This window comes from Protopterus annectens, chromosome 7.part0 (assembly GCF_019279795.1).
Source record: "Protopterus annectens isolate FY-2018-M chromosome 7.part0, PAN1.0, whole genome shotgun sequence".
In the NCBI taxonomy this organism is placed as follows: domain Eukaryota; kingdom Metazoa; phylum Chordata; order Ceratodontiformes; family Protopteridae; genus Protopterus; species Protopterus annectens.
Genome location: NC_056739.1, coordinates 615674016 through 615698581, shown reverse-complemented (window position 1 = coordinate 615698581; position 24566 = coordinate 615674016).

The following is a 24566-nucleotide window of genomic DNA, read 5'->3' as shown; positions in this document are numbered from 1 at the left end:
AAATATGACTGAGCTCTCTGCGTATGTGTCCCAGGCAGGTAGGTCCCTAGCCTTGAGTAGCATATTAGCCAAATTTAGAATGATGCCACAGTACAAACAAAAATGATTGATTTCAACAATTGCCTTAGTTTTTGGTGTCATTTAAAGGGGATCCGGTTTCTGTCAGCCTGAGATGACAATGTCGATAAACCTCACTGCTTTGCCAGAGACGGTTTGCACCTAGGCTTTGGGATGCTTGCAAAGGCTTTTGCCTCCCCCATTGTGCCTTTTTTAGGCAAAGTTTCAAAAACAAACTTGTCAACATGAAACTTATCAACCATAACAAAATAAGAGTTATGCTGCTAAACACTAGGAACTTAAACCAAAAAGTGCACAACCTGGAAACACTTCTATCAATGGAGGATGTGGATGTCTGTGCAGTCACAGAAATCTGGTTCAAGGCCTCAGAGAGTATCCCAGCCTTGCAAGGCTACAATGCCTTCCACACCTTCAGACCGCAAAATGAATGGTGAGAATTAAAGGAGGCGGTGTCACTATCTATAATAAAGATTAATTCACCTCCCGAGTTAGACTGGACAACTCCATGGAGTTACTCCATGTTCAGATTACTATGAGTAAGACCCTAATTCAAGTCATAGCTAGTTATAGATCCCCTTCCATGGATCATGATGTGCACAAGGCCTTCTTGACCAAACTGGAGTCATTCCAGGTATTGCCAAACACTCTGGTCATGGGGGATTTCAATTATTCCACCATCAATGGTGAAACCTACTCTAACCCTAACTCACTAGCGCAAAATTTCTTGACTTTGTTAACTCAAATGCCCTGGAAGCAATTGTTCATACCCCAACAACAGGAACAAACATACTAGAGTTGGTCCTCACTAACATGACAAACAGTTGCACCACACAACTTTTGGATCCTCATTAATTAAATCTGACCACAAATCAGTTGCCTTTGAACTAGCACTAACACCAGAATTCACAAAGGGCAAAGTCAGACAAAAAAACTTCACCAAAGCAAACTATACCCTCCAAGGGAAGGTATAAACGCATTCCAAGCCCCACCCCCAGTTGGAAGTGGTAACTACACCAAAGCTTACACTAAAGCCCTGTAGAATCATTTGTATAAGTGTATAGACTAAGCAGTTCCAGAGATAATCAAAGCCAGAGCCCCAAGTAAAAAAAGGTGCCATGGGGGGCATCCAGCCTCAAGAAACTACAACAAATGCCAAATGTTTTTGTCTAAGAAAACTAAGGACAGGCCTCAATAATGGTAAAGCACCCTTTTCAGCCTCAACAGATAAATAAGACAACATATCAAATCCTCTAAGGGTAACTTTCACAAAAAACTTAGCAATCACAGCCAAGGAATATCATTAGGCCTTTTACAGCTATGTACATAGCTTATAAGGTAGGACTCAAGCATGTGCCAAACTAGTGACTAATGGTATTTCACATACACTGATACTGCAGAGATAACAGGCCTGCTAGTAGACAGATTTGGTGAAAATTTCACTCCCTTATCACCTGCAAAGTTATCACAAACCTTGCCCCAACCCCCCCCCCCCCCGCCCTACATGTCTGAATAGTAGGTCATTAAAGCTTTGTCTAAGGCAAAAAACATAGCCTCTATTTGACCAGATGGCATCCTAGGCTGTCTTCTAAACAAACTAAAACATGAAGTAGCATCACCATTAAGTACCCTATTCAATCACAGCCTAACCACTGGCTTTGTTCCTGTGGAATGGAGAACAGCAACAGTTATTTCACTCCACAAAAGTTGCTTAGCAAAAACCAAGGGAATTATAGACCCATAAGTCTGACCAGCCTCATCTGTAAAGCCATGGAACGTATCATCATGGACCTCATAAACAAATACATAGGTGACCGTCAAACCCTGGATCCAACTCAATTCAGCTTCATCAAGGGCAGATGCTGCTTGTTTTGCCTGGTGGACTTCTTCAAAAATGTTACCAGGGCCATTGATGACAGCAAATCTGTTCATACCTGAACTTGGCAAAGGTGTTTGACATAATCCCTCACTTAGGCATTACCGATAAACTTAGGAAACTGAATGTAAACCCCTTTGTTGTAAAATGGGTTGCCAAATGGCTCACAGACCATTCATATACTATCAAAGTGGGTGTCTCTACATCAACCAGCAGATCTGTCACCAGCGGGGTGCCAGAAAGGTCATTGCTCAGCCCCCTACTGTTTGATATATACTTCTCAGAAGTTCAGGCCAAAACTAAGGGGCTGTGGCTGACCAAGTTTGCAAATGACTGCAAACTGAGTGCAATTATTGAATCCCCAAATGATGTTAGGATACTTCAGGAGGGTCCTACACAGACCACTGACTGGTGTCTTAGTCATGGTCTCAAACTGAATGCAAATAAATGCATCATTATTCCCTTCAGTAAAAGCAATGTCCCTTCACACTATCAAATTAATAACAATACCCTATGTACCTGCAAAGTGGTAAGGGATCTGGGATCACAAGTAGACTGCTTCTTTAACATTGACCACCATATGTCGACTGTAGTAAAGAAGGCTTTCTACATAGCACACGTGATTAGCAAAGACATCACCACTAGAGCTAGGGAGGTTATAACCCCTCTATACTTGTCACTAATCAGGCCCATAATTTGAGTATAATGTCCCTTTCGGCATATACTGTACAAAGCACCTACAGCAATTGGAGAGATCTTAGAGGTTTATAACTAAGAAGATCAAGGGACTCCAGCACGTGCCTTACACAGACTGACTAAAGTCCCTGTCACTGTACTCAGTATCACATAGACTTCTTAGGGGAGACTTGTGCTTGGATTACAGAGCAATCACTGACCCACACCTAATTTATTTGCTGTGCATCCATAAATCAAACAGGACTAGAGCTACCTGTTCCAGGGACCTAAATATAACCTGCAACTTGAATAGGATGTGCTGGAGGGACAGATTTGCCTCCCACCAACAACCGCGTCTTTGGAATAGGCAGACAATTCATGTGAAGCAGAGCACCTCTATGCCACTGTTCAAAATGAACCTGGACAAGTGGATGGGACACCAGAAATTATTACCAGGGATAGCACCCACAACCCTCCTGGACACCGGCAGTCATTAATAAATACAATCCTGGGTATTGACTAAAGTATCTATGGTATTACATTGGAATGAAATGACCTCCGGGTCAATAGCCTAGTAATTTCCTATGATCCTGAAATTCCAGTACCTTTTTGGAACTTAAACTGGAAGAGGTTTGAGAAATGGCTGTTGGCCAGCAACTTACAAATATTCAGTTACTCTCAGTACCTCTGCTATTAACTACTTGTCATATCTGGGCTGCAAGTTCCCAGTCATACTACAGCTGTTTTCCTGTCATGATTAACTTTTGTCTCTCACCAAGAAAAAAATACTGGAGAATATAAGTCCCAGGTGGGTGACTGAAGAAAGTTGATGCTGCTGAAACAACAGCTGATTAACCTGATCAGCATGGCTGACAACCCCAAGACTCACCTTTGATGAAACTAGCTATGGAGGATAGCTTGGAATCTTATTTACTGACATTTGACACCAGAGAGAAATGGAACTGAGTACATTGGGCAAAAATTGACTTTTCTCATTTGACAGAACAGGGACTGAAGATGTACATAGACATGGATCAAACTGAATGCATGGATTTTGATAAACATAAGACCGAACTTTTATTTAAGGCAGGTAAATCTCGTAAGGAGCAAGCAATTACATTTCATAACTGGAATAGTTGGTAAACTGGTAAGATGCATGTGAACCTGATAGCAGCAGCAAAGCAAAAGCATTAAACATTTTGGGATTAAAGGGGCAAGTATTGCCTAGACAAATATGTAAAAAGGTATCAGTTTTAATAACTATAATTACTTACTTTAGTAGATCATGGAAACAGATGATCCGCTGTGGCGACCCCTAACAGGAACAGCCGAAAGAAGATGATGACTTACTTTAGTAGAACATATATTAGGTAAAGAAGGAATGTTGAAAAATTGATTGTGTGCTTTAACAATAAATCTACAATGAACATATTATGTAAAAATAAAAGCATCAGATAATGTGTCAACTTGCTAGAAGTGTGGAGGAAGGAAACACATTGCTCAGTTCTGTGCTTCTAGCTGTTGAAACCATGCTTCTGACAGCAATTTAAAAATTGAAAAGCATACAAGTAGTCCTTTGGAGTGCAATAGGACTGCAGCTAGGATAACTGTATACCTATTTTGCAACCAAACTAGTAAAATATAATGTGTTTTTAGAAGGAAGAGAGCTGCAAATGCTGTTAATATATGAAAACAAAATTTCACTAGCATGTAAGCATAACATCACTAATGCTCAAACAGTACAGATAATATGCATTTCAGTTGACAGGAACGAGTTCTGTGATGTGTTGAATTGTGTGGCTGTTACCTCTAATTTAAGCATGATATGTTATAGATTCATAGGTGAGTTCATAGGTAGGTACTAGGTTATTGGCCATAGGGCCCCTGCCAAAAAGGTACCCTGGCTTTCGCCACCCAAGAAAATTATTTTCCTGTGCCCCTGTTGAGCAGAGCTCCAAAAGTGATCCCCGGGGTGAATTTTCTATTTCCCATCCAATCATCAAGATATTTCTTGAAGAGTACTAATGAGGAGCTTTGTTTGATATAGATAGGTAGTTTGTTCCAGAGTATGGGAAGTCTCTGGGACATGAATCTATCCCTCCAGCATGTTCTGTTTATTGTAGTGACAAGGTTTAGGTCCCTAGAGCATGTAGCTCAGAGCGATTGGGATTTCTTTAAGTGGAGCATGTCCAACAGCTCTGGATTTGATATAACTTTGTATGTTAGGCAGAGATCACCTCTGAGTAGGAGATATGCGACGGAGTAAAGCTGGAGTTTTTTTAGACGGTCTGCATAGGGCATCTGTTTGAGGCCGATAATCTTCTTTGTGAGGTATTTCTGTGGCCTTTCCAGTTGTTGTAGATATCTTTTGAGGTACATACCAAAAGGGACATTGTACTCTATAATGGCTCTAATGAGTGATGAGTAGAGGGGAACAATTACCTCTTTTTTCCTGGATGAGAAATCTTTTGTGATGAGGTGTGCCATGTACAAGGATTTCCTGACTACTGTGGCAATGTGATTATAAAGGGAGAGACTACTGTCCATCTTTGTCCCAAGCTCTCTTATCACACTTTTGATGTTAAGTAGACTACCACCTATGTGGTAGCTCATGGGTACAGAGTTTTTACCAAAGGGGATGACAATGCACTTTTTGGCATTGAGCTTGAGGCCATGGCTTTGACACCAGGCATCTATCTCAGTGAGGCCCTTTTGCAGGATGTCCACATCGTTAGGAGTTTCAATTATGGCTCCTAGTTTGCAGCCATCTGCGAACTCCATTAGCCAAAGACCTTCTGTGTTAGCCTGTACTTCAGAAAAGTAGATACCAAACAGGAGAGGACCCAGGACTGAACCCTGTGGTACTCCACTTGTCACTGGTCTGAAGTTGATTTGGAGTCTGCTTCTTTCACAGTGTGGGTTCTGTCAGTGAGCCAGTTGGCAACCCATCTTGTGACATATGGATAGTTTAGTGAGTTTATCTATAATTCCAGAGTGGGGGATGGTGCCAAAAGCCTTGGTGAGATCTAGATACACTGTGTGAACCACCTTACCCTCGTCTACAGCTTTGGTGACTGCTTCAAAGAAGTCTATCTGGTTTAGAAGACAAGATCTGCCTTTTACAAACCTGAACTGGGTGGGGTCCAGAGTTTGCAGATCACCAATGCCTTTGTTTATAAGTTCCATGATGATACTTTCCATGGCCTTGCAGACCAACCTTGCTAGGCTAATGTGGCAGTAGTTCCTGGGGTCCGTGGTGGGTCCCCCTTTGTGGAATGGGATAATCTTTGCTGTGCACCATTCAGTGGGTACAAAGCCTGAGGTGAGGCTATGATTGAACATGGTGCTTAGGTGGGGTGCCAGTTCATTCTGTAGTTCATCTAGAATGCAGCCTGGGATGCTGTGTTCTTGGCTTTGGAGAGTGTGATTTTTACCTGTGCAGCCGTGATTACAAGAACTTTGCATTCTTCCGGTATAGAGATGGGCCCTTTAGGGGGTGAGAGAGGGGTAAAGTTAACACTGAACCTATCTGCCAGGATGTTGGTAATATCAGTTGGTTCTGTATATTTAGTGCCATTGTGCTGATACTCAGAGCAGATATGAGTGTTGCCATTGAGATTCTTGACATAGCTATAGAATGCTTTGTGGTTGTCTTTAGAATCAGTGGTGATTTTGTTTTTGTAACTAGCTTTGGAGGATTTTATGAGGGATCTCGGCTTCTTACTGAGGCTGACCAGGGAGTTCCTCCAATCATGGGATTTTACTCTTCTTTTGCAACAGTTTCTTTCTTCTGTTGTAGAGCTTGTTTATGGCAGGGGACCACCAGATTGACTTCCTTTTTTTGGAGGATAGCATCTTGGTTTTGTTAGGGATAACATGATCCATGCACTCATGTAAGTGCTTATAAAGGGCATTTGTGTAGGATTCAGCAGTCGTACCTCTATTGTCCATCTGCATGGGTGTCGTGAAGTTTGCCATTTTTGTCTTAAGAAGTGTGAAGTTGGCTTTGGAGAAATTTTTTACGGTGATTTCCCTAATGAGGGGTGGGGGAGGGATGTGAATGTCTAGGGTGATTGGCTTGTGGTCGGATCTGACCAACGAGAAATTGACCTCTGGTGTGGAACACTGGTCACCCATGTTGTTAATGACCAGGTCTAGGATATTGCTGCCCCTGGTGGGGGTGTGGATAAGTTGATCCAAGGTGTTGGAATTTATGAATTCCAGAAAACACTTTGCAAAAGAGTTGGTACATGAGTAGTTTTCCCAGTTAATGGTGGGGTAGTTGAAATCGCCCATTATGAGAGTGTTAGGTTGTACCCTAATATTTTCCAGTGTATCAAAAAATGAGGAGTGATAATCCTGGGGCATGCTGTGGGATCTGTAGAAAGTTACAATTTGGATTGTGGTCTTGCCCAGACTTCGTTGCATTTGGAAAATCTCGGATGCATTATGCTGAGCAACTAGCCTGGAGGTGTGGATATCCTTAATGAATATGGACACACCTCCACCTTTAGTGTTTTGGTCCAGGTTAGGTGGTCTAAAGGTGTGGTATGAATTATAGCTTGGTAATGCAGGGGTGCTCTCTGGAGCTTTAAGCCAGGTCTCTGTCACTGCACAGATGTCAATGTTCTCCATTTTAAGGAGTGCCTTGAGTGAATGCATTTTGAGGTTTAGACTTCTAGCACTGAGTAGCATTACCCTCAGATATTGCTTGCTTGTACCTGTTATGGTGGTGAATTTGTCATTTGAACCTTAACTATAGTGGTGGCAAGAACCTTAGCCGGTATCCAGAATCCCAAGGGTGACAGGCGCAGGCCATCTCTGGCAAAGCATCGTTGTCTGTTGATCATATCATCCCAGGCAGACAGATACTGGATCCCCTTAGAATAACACCAGAAGCTTAGCCAATTGTTGAAGTCAATCATTTTGTCCTTGTACTGTGGTATCATTCTGGGTGAATGCAGGATGCTACTCAGGACTAGGTTCATACCCGCCTGGGCTAAAAGATCGGAGAGCTCCCCCATGTCTCTTTTTATGTAGTCCAGGGAGGTATGTCTCAGGTCATTCACACCAACATGGACAATGACAGAGTCATATTTGTAGTTGTTGTAGAGTGATCTGAGTGCATGCATTATGTGGCAGATCCTAGCACCCAACAGACAGCTGACAGTAACTTTCTCCTTGTTTATCCTGGTGAGTGGAACATCAGTGTGCCTAACTATAGTGTCACCTATGATTAGAGTGTTGGGTACGTTGTTATGCCTTATGGGCTATGGTTGAGTGGCACACTGAGTTTGTAGGCTATGTGTCATTTGGGTTGTTTTGGGGCTGGAGGTTGCTTACGTTTCTGCTTTGGAGGTATCTGTTGCTTGAGCAGATTTTTATTGAAAGCCTCCATGAATGTAGGTGTATGTTTTGTGTTTCTATGTGTCTGTTTTGGTGGTATAGGTTTTGAGGGACTATGTGATGAGTGTGGTGTGATGCAAGTGTTTACCTTTGCTTCTTGACCGTCTAGTCCAGTCTTGGGTGAAGAGAGCTTTGCTTCCAGTTTGGCTATATAAGTACATCTCTCAAAGGTTGCAGTGTTGGGTGATAGGAGGAGAGGGTTGTCTGTGTACATGAAGCAATTGCTGCATTACACTAAGATGTCCAGATTCATCAGGTAGACAGGAGAAAATACCGGGAGCTGACCCTTAGACATGCCTGGATAGGTGCTTATTTATTAAGTAAGAAAAACTGTTTTTCCTCTAGACAAGTGAGGAAAGTTGAGTGCTGTAGTAATTTGTAGCTTATTTAGTGCTTACAACGAGTTCTGAACAAGTGCTGAGCTCAAAGAAATAGTAGCAAATGAGCAAACTGATTTAAACAGATTACCCAATTAACCAATAAAAAGCTAAAAACTGAGCTCCATTCCAGCAGTCTTCAATCAGACAAGTTCTAACTGCACACTCCTGCCACTAGGGTGCAGGGGAGCCTTCTTTAAAATAAGATGGTCTGGATTAGTGCTCAAGTTATATAACCAAAGCTAGATTCAGCAGGTCTGAATTTAATCTATGCTACAGCAAACAAGGCGTACCAATTTCAGAAAGAAACAGTTCAAATAAGCAGGCACAATAAGCCTTTAACCAGAAACTCCCAGCTCAGAAGGGCAGAATCTACCATCTCCTCCCACAAGAATGCAGACCACACATTCTTAATACAAAATAACTGGCCTGAAGCCCAAGTGTTTAAATCAGAACTAATACACTTTTAAAATAACAGACACTAAGCCTTCAATCAGCAACTCCCAACTTAGAAGGATGTAAGCCACCTGTCCTGCCACAACAGTGTAAACCACAAACCTTCTTAATGTAAAACAACTGGTTTGAAGACCAAGTGCTTCAACCAAAGGCTTAGAATAACAGTTACAATTTAATCAGGCTACTAACAAGCAGTAATAAATGCAGCAGAATAAATGCAATTAAGTACTTTTAAGAACAAGCAGCAAAAGCAAAATAAAGTAATAAAGTAAGAAAAAACACAAATACAGTAAAAGCAGATGAATAAAGTGCAATGTTTTATATAACAATAGAAAACAAGCAAACTGATTTAAACAAATTACCCAATTAACCAGTAAAGAAGCTCAAAACTGAGCCCTGTTCCAGAAGTCTTCAATCAGACAAGTTCTAACTGCACACTTCTGCCAGTAGGGTGCAGGGGAACCTTCTCCAAAAAAGATGGCCTGGATAAGTACTCAAGTTATACAAACAAAGCTAGATTCAGTATTTCTGAATCTAGTCCATGCTACAGCAAACAAGGTGCACCATTTTCAGAAAGAAACAGTTCAAATAAACAGGTACAATAAGCCTTTAACCAGAAATTCCCAGCTCATAGTTTTAGTTTCATAGTTTCAGTACTAAGCTAACTGCCCTTGTGAGCCATTTTAAGCCTAGCCAATTATCCCTTGTGAGACTCGAACCCTGCACCTTCTGTTTGTAAGGCAAACACCTTAGCCATTAAGCCACCCTCCCTCCACCCTCCCTCAAAAGGACAGAATCTAGCCTCTCCTCCCACAAGAGTGCAGACAACAAACCTTCTTAATGAAAAATAACTGGCCTGAAGCCCAAGTGCTTTAACCAGAACTAATACACTTTTAGAATAATAGACACCGAGCCTTCAATCAGCAATTTCCAACTTAGAAGGATGTAAGCTACCTGTCCTGCCACAACAGTGCAGACCACAAACCTTCTTAATGTAAAACAACTGGTCTGGAGCCCAATAGCTTAAACCAAAATAACAGTTACAATTTAATCAGGCTACTACCAAGCAGTAATAAATGGAGCAGAATAAATACAACTGAGTATTTTTAAGAAGATGCAAAAGCAAAATAAAGTGCAATTTTTTAAGTAAAGTGCAAGGAGAGAGGAAGAAGGTGCAGAAGAAAAATTCAGAAAAATTTCAATGTTAAGAACCTAAGTGGGCTGGCCTTCTCAAATGTTCTCTCTGTATTAAATAGAGTCAACACCAGACTGAGAGGGGTGTCCCAGATCAAATTTACAGGAGGGGTGGGCAACTGCAAAGCCACCAACTATAACAACACCACAAGATAGCATGGGGGAGGGGGAAAACAATTTCAGGACAGATAAGAAACAGAAAACAATACCAGAAAATAAATAAAACAATTCAGTCAGGCAAAATTAAGACAATGCAGAACTCTGAAAGGTTAAAATGCCAAGAAATATACTTATCAATCAGCAATATATTTCCAGATTGTTTGAGAATCACACACCAGCCAGACACCAGGAGTTTCCACCAGCGTATGCAGGAATTTGCAAACAGAAACTATTTTTAAATCAGCAAGCCTTGAAGCACTCAGGTAACACACAAGCTGTTAGACCAGTTTTATAAACTCCACCTCAGAAAGGCTTTCCTGCCTTTTAAATTACCATGAAAAATGTTGGAATAGGGAGAATCTGTAAACATAGTTTAGCAAACTGATAGTTCCATTTAGCATAAGAATGTGTGTAGAGGAATGCACTGACTGGCAGACAACAATTTGGAATAAAAACTATGATAAAAGAGTTGGCATAGAGACTATAACATAACCCAGAATTCAGTTATGGTTAGATAGTAAAAATTAATTTATCTGTTATCTGAAGTAGGTCCCAAGGACAAAGTAACAGAAATGCTGTATAAGAGATATCAGTTTAGGAAATAAAAATGAACTGAAAGGAAAGTAGAAATCAGTACAAGATAAAAGATGGTAGCGATAAGCACTGCTATTTCTAGTGCTCTGATTTTAGCCGGGAAAAAAAAAACTCTTTCAGCTAACCCAGAGGAACTAAATCAACAAAAGAATAAGAGAAATTCATGTAAGAGACACTACAGCAACAAAAAAATCCAAAAAGAAGAAGAGGAAAATACAAAAACCAGAAGGATTAACTAAGATAAAAAAATAAAGGTGATGACATCTGGTACTGAGGCCCTGCTGAGTCACTGAACTACTGCTTCTTCTTTCTTTCAGCTTTTCCCAGTTAGGGGTCGCCACAGCAGATCAACTGTCCGCTCATGAGTGGCAGTGGAGTTTTACAATGTCAAGTTGCCAGCCCAGCACCCAACCATACACACACGTACACACACACACACACACACACACACACACACACACACACACACACACACACACACACACACACACAGGGCCAATTTAGAGTGTCCAATCCATCTACAGCATGTCTTTATGAGGAAACCGAAGCACCCGGAGGAAACCCATGCGACCACAGAGAGGACATGCAGACTCCACACAGAAGGGACCCCAGCCGAGGATCGAACTGGAGAATGTCTTGCTGTGAAGCAGCAATGCTAACCACTGCACCACCGTGGCTGCCCACTCACTGAACTACTGCACTCTACCTAAATACAAAATGCCAAGGGAAGAAAACACCATGGAAGCCTCTACAACAAAAACTAAATACTTAGTATTGACTTCACCTGAAAACGATACTACACCTAAAAGACAGAAGACTACAAAACCAATGGATATTTCAAAAGCTCAGAATAAAAATAAATCTGATCAACCAGCCAACTTAGATGACATAAAAGATGCATTACTGCCTATACTGCAAGCAATTCAAGACCTTTCCTTTCAATTTAAAACATTCAGAGAATCCTTCAACCAAGTCTTGACCAGAATGGAAAAAACAGAATCTAAAATCCTGGAAAATGAAATAAAAATAAACACTGTACAAGAAAAAGCTGATTGTAATCAAAAAGAAAATCAAGCCATGCAAGCTATACTAATAGACATTAAAGCACACTCTAGAAGGAATAATTTAATTATCAGAGGAATACCTGAAACTATTACACACAATAAACTGATAATGACCATCAAACAAATACTACAACTCTTGCTGGAGGAATCTGGAGACTCACAACAGATAATTATAGAAAGAGCTCACCGTGCCTTAAGAGAATCTCAGACAACAAACAAACCCAGACCTGTATACATCAAACTTTTAAACTACAAGGATGTTTCAAAGATTTTATTTACTGCAAAAAAGAAAGGTTTTGTTACCTGGAATAAGAAAATCTTCTTTGGACAGGACCTTCCCATCCAAATAAGACAAGTAAGGCAGCAGCTCTCACTTTTCTGCAGATACCTATTAGAGAAAAAAATAAAATTCCAAATGAAATATCCAGACTCACTTATTTTCCAAGTTCATGATGGAAAATAAAAGGCTGATAATCCAAAGGAGGCTAAAGCAACCTTCTAAACAGTTTTCAAAGAAATTCCCTCTCTGGAATCAAAATGAAGAAAATTCTCGGTAAAATGAACTCTGGATGTTTTTCCGACCATCTGGGAGGCACTTTAGTCCGGGTCTTTCTAAGTTAAGCTGGCTCCTGCTTTGCTAGGCCACTAAAATGCAGCTGTCAACCATGAGGTGAGTAGGGAACTGAAAATACTGCAGTAGGAACTGAAAACATGTTTTTTGTTCACCGGGTGTACCAATTTAAAGGTTACCACCTCCTAGGACTCTACAATGAATTGTCTTCCCTCTACGAATTAACCTGAGGCCATAAATGTCGAGGAAAAACAAGATCTGGCAACAAAAACTTCAATATGAAGAAATTAAGCTTTGGATGTCTGGAGAAGCAAGATTTCAGCAGAATTATAATAGTTAGAATGTTGAGCCATGATTTCCAGCTTTTCTGATCACCATAAGGTACTGAATCAAAAATCGGTTTAAACAAGTTTATTCTGTAATACTTGCAGAGTACCTTAAATCTAATAGCCTTTTGCTGCTTGGGAAGAAAGACTGCAAAGTAATATTTGACACTAGCTTGAAAGCTTGAAAAGTAATTTACTAAATATAAACTAATGTATACATTTATTTTAACATGCTTTGTTGTACCTGAATTAGCAGTACTTTATAATTATCCGAGAAACCACTTTAAATTGTGCATCTCATATTGTAGGTTTAATTGTTGAGTAACCTCTCACATAACATACCTTTAGAAGTGTTGCTTTATTTCTCTCTTTTTTACAGTGATAAAAGAATGCTTGCTCAAGAGGCTGCTCTGTTAATTCTGATTGTATTATAGAAGTGTAACAATAGGGGAGAGAGGTTAACTAATAATCTGTTAATAATGGGTACCTTTGGAAAGATAAAAGTTGCTCAAACTTTACCTGTCAGGCTGCTGGACAAGCCTTATAATATAAAGTTTCAAAGTACCAACAGGAGCACTAACCTACCCTCCCAATAGTCTTATGTTATTTTCATACATAGCAGCAAGCGTGCACTACTCAAGTATTAGTCTTGGATATGTGCTAACAATGGAAACAGAAGTAATGTAAACTGTTCCTAACACTATCCCTGGGATTCAGCAAGCTCTGCATGGAGTGCAGGAATAGTGCAAGAGCTGCTGCCAGCAATATGGCCAACGAGCGATCCAGGAATGAGCTCCTAGGACGTGCACGAGGGCTCCTACACTATTCCTGCATGGACACCACTGCTATATGCTAATTACCTCATTTACTGGTGAAAACCATGCAAATGAGGTAAATTAGTGATCCAAGAAGCAGGCAGGCATCTGTGCAGGAGTAGTGTAACCTGCAGAAATCTATTTGGTTACTAAACAAATACATTTTTGCAAATTACAAAATGGACACATGGCAGCTCCAAAGAAAGCATCTATTCAATGTAGCAGGCATGCTAATGGCCAAATATATGGTCATTGGCATGAAAAATAGTTGCAAAATTATAAAAAATACATTTTTTTGGCCAATTTCGGCCGTTTAAGCTTAGGGCAGCAGTGTGCAAATGGGATCAGCCCGAAAATAAGAACAAAAGTTGCAAAATAAGCTTTTAAATCCAAATCAGCATTTTGCCATGATAGTCAATGGCATGCATAAGACAATAATACCAGGGAATAGTGGTTACTAAGGGGGAAGGCTCAGTGTTAGTGTGTTAACTATGAATTAGCATTCTGTTTTATGCAAATGAGGAGACTGATACTGAATCACAGAATTCCTCTCAGTGTTAGCTTGCACACAACAATGTAGGTGCAGCAACACCGTGGTATAAGAGGTAAATGACCTCATAAGCGGGAGTGTCATGCATGCTGTAAGCTTATTGGAGCTCTGTGGCTCATGGTTGCCCTTAGCTAAGCACAGCTAAGGAAGGGGGTGTGTCTGAGGCTGCCTAAACAGGTGTGTGTGCCACGCACTAGGTTTTAAACAAAAAAAAAACTCCAGAAAATAGCAGTTCTGTTTACATCTGAGCACTAGGTATGCATGCCACACCTCGGGGCTTAAACGATGAGGCAATGGGAAGGTAAAACAGCAGTAGGAAGGCAATCAAGGTGAACTAACATAGCTAGCAGGTAAAATGTATCAGAATCAGCCAATTACATAGGCAGCAGCCCAGCCCAGCACACTACTATAAAGTATAAACTATGCAAACACCTTACACTCTGTTTTTTCCCACAAACTCTACACCACTGGTCCAATTTACAGGTAGAATGTTGCATGTGTACAATATGCAGGGGTCCATGTGTTAGGTTGTTGTGTGTTCAATATTGTCTGGAAGTGGTCAGCATGTAGGCATGGAGGGTTGTGTCTTGGTGGCCTATAGTCAATACTGTTGATGACAAGGCCATGTTCTAACAACTGCAGTGCCAACCACAGTGCTTCGCAGCAATACCCATGTCAGCAGTCATCCATACTCACTGTCCAGATGTCAATATCTGTCATCGTCTGAAAGATGGACATGCCATGAATGTGGGCCCAGACATACACCCAGTACACAGGTGGAAGTACCCTAGACAGAGTACATAAAATGTAACTGTCAAATGCACACACCTTTGGAATTGTACATACAGGTTATCAGCACATTAGTTGTTTATGTAGTATGGAATACTGATGTAGTCTGGCCAATCAGTGACAGACCACAAAAGGCACAGTTATGAAGTAATGAGAGACTGCCTATGTCCCCGCACAAAGCAGCATAAAGGGAATGTCCCAGGTATACCTGTGAGTCAGCTACAAGAAGCTTCCATATCACATATGCACTCAGCTCACCCCACCATCAGCCACAGGTTTATCACAGGTCATATCCTTGCTGTTGGGAATGAGTACAGTATGACCCCCACTTCTGTATGGGAATACCCACAGAATGCAGCATGTTGAAGAGGTTTCCCATGCAGGTGTGTCCCTAGCTGTAAGCAGCACCCTGCCAGCATCCAGACCAATGGATTAATATGGACAGGAACTATTGCCATTAACACCTTGCACACTTGCCCTGTCAGCCCAGGGGAATCCAGTGGTTCGCCTGGGAATGTAGGAGTGACAGAATGCACCGGCCTGCTACAGATGGCCTGCATCACTACCAATTGGCCTACAGTCCTCTGTCAAAGGCTTCTGCCTCACCCGTAGTGCCAATGTATGTTATCTCATGAGGTCCCAACTAACAACATAACACAGTCAACAAAACACAAATGCATGGCCATGTTGACAAATCCCAGTAGCATGTCCACCATGTCCAACTGCATGAACTGTAGTTCAACCCCTTAATACCACTGGGATGAAGGGACAACTATAGGGATACTTCTCAGATATTGCTCGCATAACGTTAGGAAGAGGATAGAATAACAGAGTGGGGGTGTAGAAGCATGGACGTAATGGAGTGTGTGAAGTCTGAAACTCTGATGTGTGCCCATACTATCCCTGCCTGCAAACCCAGTAATGGGTGGCTACAAACCTGCTCATAAACCACAATGTCAAGGAGAACTGACTAGCTATATGAGCCCTGCCTCTGGGTAACCTGGGTGAATCTGTACAGCTGAGAGGTATGGCCACAGCAGGATATGGCCATTCTGTTACGTCAATATATGTACAAGCAGGGGATCCTCAGCCATCACAGTACCAAGATGATGGTCCATTTACACAGACCCATCAGCAAGTGTCTGCCACTACCCCTCCAGAATAGCATGAATGTGCAAGAATATGTAGGCTACAGACCACAATATTGGACACAACTTAATTCATCTTGTATTTCCCAGGAAATAACTGTGAGCAAATAAGTATATATGTCAGTAGTTGATGATATAATACATCACAGTGTAAAGCAATGTATATGTCTGAATATCTCTGCTAACACCAGCCATGTAACACAAGCAGCACAGACACAACAGTTACAGTATCCCACTACCTGTTGCCCATTGTGACTCCATATTGTCAACCTATCTACAGATATCCTGCAGAAACAAGTTGCTAGCTGTAGGTGTAGAACACCAAACCCTGGACTGGAGTACAACCTACCTTGAATGGATTCACACACTCAATACAGAAGGTCATACTGGGCATGCTCCTACACTTAGAGAAATGAAGCTCATGTCTGACAACACAGTGGACTATACATATCTGTTGGTTGCAGATGTCTGTGCACACACACCACATTGTACACCATTCATGCTTTGCACACACATTGGATAGGAATACCCACACATATCCAAGGCCAACACACTATAGTATGTCAAACATACACACACAGAGATGTGGGGAAGAGCGAGACAGACAGTGACTGAGAGATTTCCATCACAAGGTCTGTCCCACCCACCACACATCCAATTGGCCAATATCACATGTGCTGTCAGTCACTGTAGGCACTGCTTTTGGTAGCCCTCAGCCCTATAGTGTCTGTGGTGCTTGTGATAACTGTGTAATATAATAGTACAAATCAGTATTCATGTAGCATTTGTATACCCAGTGCTGTCAAATGTAAAGTTGTGTGTGACTGAGTGTGTGTGTGTGTGTGTGTTTCCAGAGGAATGGTTTATGGCCCTTTCGCACACACATTGCACTTCCCATTGCCCATGTTAGCATTCCTGCTGTCAGTTACCTTGAAATAACCCTCTGGTCAAGTCTCAGCTCTATAAGCTGCATGGTACTTGCGGTATGTGTGTAATACTGTAGTGTAGAAAACTAGTTAGGTAGGAGTTCTAATCCCAGACATGGTAACTGTGAAACTGTGTGTGGGTGTGTGTGGAGATGAATGATTTTGAGGCCATTCTCAGTGACTACACCTCCCGTTTCTCTACTTTAGCATGCCTGCTGATGTCAGTCACCTTGAAATAACCCTTTGGAGAAGTACCAGTCCCATAAGTTCTATGGCACTTGCGATAACTGCATAATGCTATAGTGTAGCATACTAGTTAGGTAGGGGTTGTAATCCCAGACATGACAACTGTGAAACTGTGTGTGGGTGGAGATGAATAATTTTGAGGCCATTCACAGTCACTGCACCTCCCATTGCCCTACTCTAGCATGTCTGCTGATGTCAGTCACCTTGAAATAACCCTTTGGACAATTGCCAGCCCCATAAGCTCTGTGGTGCTTGCAATAACTGTGTAATGTTATAGTGTAGCATACTAGTTAGGTAGGAGTTCTAGCCCCAGACATGGCAACTGTAAAACTCTGTGTGTGCTTGTGTGAGAGAATGTGTGTGTCTTTGATGATACCTGATTTTATGGACATTGACACTTACTGCTCTCCCCTTACCCCTCCTTTAGCACTGCTGCTGATGTTAGTCACCTTCAAAGATACCTGTGGAGAGCTCTGTAGCATATAAGCTCTGTGGCCCTTGCAATAATTGCATAATACTATAGTGTAGCATACTAGTTAGGTAGGAGTTCTAATCTCAGAGAAGGCAACTGTGTGTGTTTGTGTGAGAGAGTGCATCTGTCTTTGATGATGCCTATTTGCCCTACTTTAACATGCCTGCTGTCAGTCACCTTGAAATAACCCTTTGGCCATGTTTCAGCCCAATAAGTTCTGTGGTGCTTGCAATAACTGCGTAATACTGTAGTGTAGCAAATTAGTTAGGTAGAAGTTCTAATGCTGATCTTGCCAACTGTGATAATGTGTGTGTGTGTGTGTGTGTGTGTGTGTGTGTGTGTGTGTGTGTGTGTGTGTGTGTGTGTGTGTGCATGTGTGTGTGTGTGCATGTGTGTGTGAGCGTGTGTGTGTGTGTGTGTGTGTGTGTGTGTGTGTGTGTGTGTGTGTGTGTGTGTGTGTGTGTGTGTGTGTGTGTGTGTGTGTGTGTGTGTGTGTGTGTGTGTCTTTGTTGACACCTGATTCTGTGGACATTCACATTTACTGCACTTCACGTACCCTTCCTTTAGCACTGCTGCTGATGTCATTCACCTTCAAAGATACCTTTGGACAACTCTCTAACATGTAACACGTAAGCTCTGTGGTGTGTGCAATAACTGTGTAACACTGTAATAGCAATACATATTCAGGTAGGGGTTTGAAACTCAGTACTGGTAAGTGTGTGTTTGTGTGTGTGCCATCAGTATCCTGTGTGGGTATTGGGGTGATTGTGTAATTACAGGATCCATTGCAATGTGGGTTTTGCTACATCATTATATTGAGGACTTATATGTCCCAATGTCCACATTACAAGGCCAACAGTTTTCAAACACTGTAGAGATTGTTGTAGACAATCCACAGCCATAAATGTGTACAGCCATGTGCAATTACTATGTGACAGTATGGATTAGTAAACAATATAGGAAACTGTTATAATACCCAGATAGCAATCTCCACCCATGGATCATACACAAAGATGGTTGTCTCTTACTCCCTTTCTTTCTTACTTTCACTCTGTCTCCCCCCCTCTCTGGTGGATGTGGAAAAGTACATTTGTTTTGCATAGGCATCACCTTGACTTTTGTAGGTAATACTCATGATCAGCTGATGGCCTGCCCATGAATTTGAGTCCCCCACTTGCTAATTGCATGTGGAACACCTGTGTTATCATTCCTATAGTCAATTGCATGGAAACACACTCCTATAACTAAGCACTTCATGTGGGTGTTGGCCCTTTACCTTTACTGTGAGCAGGACTTCATGTGGGTGTCTGACAAACAGCATCACAGAGATTAGTTGGAAATACCTCTTACAACATACGACAGGCCAACAAACAGGAGGGGGATATTCCAGACATGGGGACAGAATGTAAGTATTGCTGTTCTACATTTGAAGTAATGTTGGTTTAACAGGGTTTATGTGGATATGGCTGTTCTACATGATTTAAAGTCTGGCATGGCAGTGTTATGTGGTTGAGGAAATTCTCACCTGTAGGGTTATCTACAGACTGGCCAGAGTTTGGAGTCTTAGATGTGGTGTGTTACTCACACATTTAATATCTTTAGAAATGCAGTAGCATACTCTGATTATTGCTGTCAGTACATGGTGCCATCCATGTGAGTTACTGACTTCATATCCCTCAGAAGAGATAGGTCACAATAAACCCTGTTACTCCAGGAATGTTCTCAGTTTATCACAGCAATATGTCAATATTGGCCCTGTGTTTGTGCCTCTTTCCCCAAGTCTGTCACCATTTGTCTATATGTCATGCAGTAAGTGGTGTATATATACAGTATATCATTATTTACTGACATATTTCCTGATAACAAGCCAGTGATATATCAGACTGTTAGACATTTTATGTATAGTAGGCCTTATATTTCAGTGTAAGAAACTTCTCTCTGTGGAAGATTTTCAGTCCATATTTTTCTAGTTAATCACTGTATATTAATCAGACCAAACAACAGTAGTAGAAGTAGCGAACTTAAACTCGTCTTAAGTCAAAACAAAACAAAAAAAATAATAATAATAGAAAATATATAATTGTACAGCATTACTAAGTATTTGAAAGTAATCCAAGCAAGGCAGGCAGTCTGTTTCCAGTCGAAAATCCTTTATTAAGTACACAGACAAGTGATTCAAGTAAAACAAAAATAGAGTAATAATTTCCTCACAAGCTTTCTAAATATATATATATATATATATATATATATATATATATATATATATATACTTTTTATCAGATATGGGAGTGGTTTATTGTGCTGTAAAACAAAGTGTTATTGGTACACATGTTAAATTCACATCCCTTCCCCCATCAGTGTGACATTCGAGCTAGTCCTGCCCTACTTAGAAGCCGTTATAATAATATAAAACCTTTATGTACTTTAAATAAAGTTTATAATGATGGGGTACCTCTTATTTAACCAGATTATTAAGTAGATTATTAAGTCTGTGATTTTATCCAAGACAATATACTACATGGCTGGAAATATATCAACCTTAGTTCTGGGAGGGAGGGTGGCCTAATGGTTAAGGTGTTTGCCTTACAAACACAAGGTGCAATGTTTGAGTCTCACAAGGTATAATTATAATGGCTTAAAAAATGGCTAAGTAAGAGCCAGTTAAACCAACAATTAACCTGAAACCTATGAACCTATGGAAATATATCAACCTTAGTTCATTTGGCAATCAAAAAATATACATAAATATATACATATACATTTTGCATGTAAAAATCAATTTCTATTTTCATAACCTATTGTTAAAAAAGATCACTTTCTAGACTTCTTCAGGTCTGTGTACAAGAACCCTAAAACAATCTATAAAAATATATATAATTGTATAATTAGTTAGTATTGTTATTACACATCATTTTGAATAAAGTGGAAAAAAGAACCAGAAAAAATAAAAATAAGAAAAAAAATGTATGTATGATGGAAACAAAATATACACTTACATTTCAACTGATTTAAAATGGTATTATAAACCATTTTGTAGAATAAAATAAAATAAAATAAAATACAATTAGTCATGTAAACAATGTGGCAATTTTCTAAGTTCCAGTGCACTTTTAATTGAACAGTAGTAGTTTAGTCCAGGCTTCCTAAGAGTTCAGCTTTAATTGCCACATGAGTTCATGTTTCTCCAGAATATTCAGGATGTCTCCTTCAAGATCACCCATGTTTATGCAATTCAGGATCTGGAACTTAAAACCTGTGTGTCTTTTACAAAGAGAAAGGTGTTTGGCTAGTGCATTATTTTTACATCCAGAGCGGATTTCTGACATGAAATCCTACGCTTGAGTTTATTTACAGTCTTGCCCACATAGAATGCATCACATTCATTGCACTGTGCCCTGTAAATTACTTTGGTAGTGTTACAGTCACCCCCTACACTGGTTTTAATAATCCTCTTTAAATAAGGGCAATAAAAACTATCACCTTGCTGTATAAATATACAAAATGTACAATTAGTTTCACATCTTTTAGTGCTTTTCTCACATGGTCTAGGTTTAAATTCAACAAAACGTCTAATGTTCCTGGCCTCCCTATAAACAAATGATGGGGCTTCACCTAAGAAGTTAATCAGAAAAGGGTTTCCTGTGACAATGTCCCAGTTTTCTTCAATAATATTTTTGATACTGTGATAATACAAAGTGTACGTCAGGATGCAGCTATATTTGAATTTGTTATTCTCTGTGGAATTACTTAACATATTTCTACTGGGGAGGTTGAGTGAAGGTGCTTCAGTCCTTTTCAGTTCTATAATGGGTTCCAGGATATTTTTTAACATTTGACTTTCATAGCCTCTCACTAGAAAATCATTCTCTAAGTTGTTCAGGTTTCTCAAAAAAGGTTCCATCTCTGTGGTAATTCTAGCTAATCTATAGCCTTGGGACTTCACTACATTATACTTGTTTTTTGTAGGATGCAGACTTTTACTGTGGAGTAATAAGTTAACCCTCATTGGTTTTCTGAATAGATCAGTGGTGATTCTGTTATTGTTGGTGTCCTTAAAAATCTGCACATCTAAGAAAGTGGTTGAAGTACAGCTATGGGAAGAGGTAAACTTCAGGAAGGGGGTTTGATTGAGGTAAGTGATAAAATCTCCAAGCTGCAAGGTGTCACCTTCCCACACAATAAAGATGTCATCAATAAAACGTAAATAGCATGCGATATGCTGCATGTAGTATGTGTTGTTTAACCCAAAGTCCTCCTCCCATTTGCCCAGGGTGATGTTAGCTATGCTGGGAGCCATGGCAGCCCCCATTGCTATACCAGTTTTTTGTTTGTAGTGTTTGCCATTGAAAGTAAAGAAAAAGTCCAGTACAAGATTAATGAGCTTGCTTAACTTTTGCAGTTGTGCCTGTGTACCCTGACTATGTTTCTTAAAAGACTCCAATACTGCTGTTATACAGTAATTGTGAGGGAACACTGTGTACAAGGATTCCACATCAATAGTTAATAAAATACTGTCAGCTTCCATTGTAATGTTTTTTATTTTCTTCATAAAATCCATTGAATGTCTTATGTATGACTTATTCTTTTCTGCTAGAGGTTTCAGCAAGTAATCAAGGTAAATGGCTCTGGCTTCAGTAAGGGAACCTCCACTTGCTACCAACGGTCTATAAGGTGGGTCTTCTCTGTTCTTGTGTGGCTTTGGTATTCCAAAAAAGTAAGGTTAATGTGGGCATGGGCTCCATAAATAATTATAAAGATTTTCAGTGATAAATTTTTCTTCCCATAATGTGATGAGATTAGTGTTCCATAAATCATATGCTCTTTTTATGTCATCCATGGTAAATAACTCATAAAATCTGTTATCCTCCAGCATGTTCTTTATCTTTTGGTTGTAGCTAGTGGCATCAGTCACACGTGTACCTCCTCCCTTGTCTGCCTTCATTACACGCCTGGATTTATCATTGCCTAGCTCAAGCAATGCTTTTCTTTCTCCCTGTGTTAAGTTATAAAGTTTTTACTTAGGAGGTTTTTTAAGCAGTTTTCTGATATCCATCTCACATTTCACTTCAAAAGCAGCTTGATATAGTGGTGGACAATAGCTGCTATGCCTTTTTATAGTTTCATCAATAGGCTTATTTTCAATGTCATTATTTTGCCATGAAACTGTACCCTTAAGTTGAGCTTCCTCACAAACATTTTTAGGTCTATCAGTACCTGAGCAACCTCACTCCTGCAGCTTGGTACAAAAGTAAGTCCTTTGAACAACACACTTTTTTCCTCTTCAGTCAGTGCTTTAACAGAGTGGTTCCAGATAAGTGGAGCACCTGTTATTGTGGCACCTGTTGTTGTTGTTATTGTACCTGAACTTAGAAATTTACCACATTGTTTACATGACTAATTGTATTTTATTTTATTTTATTCTACAAATTAGTTTTAAATATCAATTTAATTATGTTGAAATTTAAGTGTATATTTTGTTTCCATCATCATACATACATTTTTTCTTATTTTTATTTTTTTCTGGTTCTTTTTTCCACTTTATTCAAAATGATGTGTAATAACAATACTAACTAATTATACAATTGTATATATTTTTATATATTGTGTTTAGGGTTCTTGTACACAGACCTGAAGAAGTCTAGAAGGACGAACGCGATCTTTGTTAACAATAGGTTATGAAAATAGAAATTGATTTTTACATGCAAAATGTATATGTATATATTATGCAAAATGTGTATGTATATATTTATATATATTTTTTGATTACCAAATGAACTAATGTTGATATATTTCCAGCCATGTAGTATATTGTCTTGGATAAAATCACAGACATAAAAATCTTTTTAATAATCTTGTTAAATAAGAGGTACCACATCATTATAAATTTTATTTAAAGTACATAAGGGTTTTATACCATTATGACAGCTCCTAAGTAGGGAAGAACCAGCTCAAATGTTACACTGATGGGAGAAGGGATGTGAATTTAACATGTGTACCAATAACACTTTGCTTTACAGCACAATAAACCACTCCCATGCCTGATAAAAAGTATATATATATATATTTAGAAAGCTTGTGAGGAAATTATTACTCTATTTTTGTTTTACTTGGATCGCTTGCCTGTGTACTTAATAAATGATTTTCGACTGGAAACAGACTGCCTGCCTTGCTTGGATTACTTTTGAATACTTAGTAATGCTGTACAATTATATATTTTCTATTACTATTTTTTGTTTTGTTTTGTTTTGACTTAAGGGGTGTTTAAGTTCGCTACTTCTACTACTATTGTCTGATCTGATTAATATACAGAGATTAACTAGAAATATATGGACTGAAAATCTTCCACAAAGAGAAGTTTCTTGCACTGTTTTGTTTTTGGACCCACTCCACTTGGGTTGTTTTGAGACTTCAGGGATACCAATGAGATTACTTGTTTTTTTTTTTTTTTTTTTTTCAGGACAAAACCTGGACATTCTGTTGTAGTCTGTACAGTAGTGAGGTCTGTGTACTTATGGTGATTGTTGACAGTGTCAATATTGTGTAACAGTGTATTGTGAATATGTTACTTGGCCTGTGTACAGACTGTGGTAGATGTCAGTGTTCTTGGTCCTGTTCTATCTAACATTGCATGCTGCTCCAGTTTCTGGTACGCTATCAGCATATATGTTTGTACAGCCAGACTAAGACATGTCCCATACCACAGTCAGGCATCAGACTACACTGTGAATTGGGCCAGTATATGTAGGGTTAGTGTGTGAGTGGCAAATATGAGGATGGTTTTGTTCACACAGTTCATATACTGTACTATTAATTAGGCTTACCATAATGTGACTGTGGCTGTGTTGAG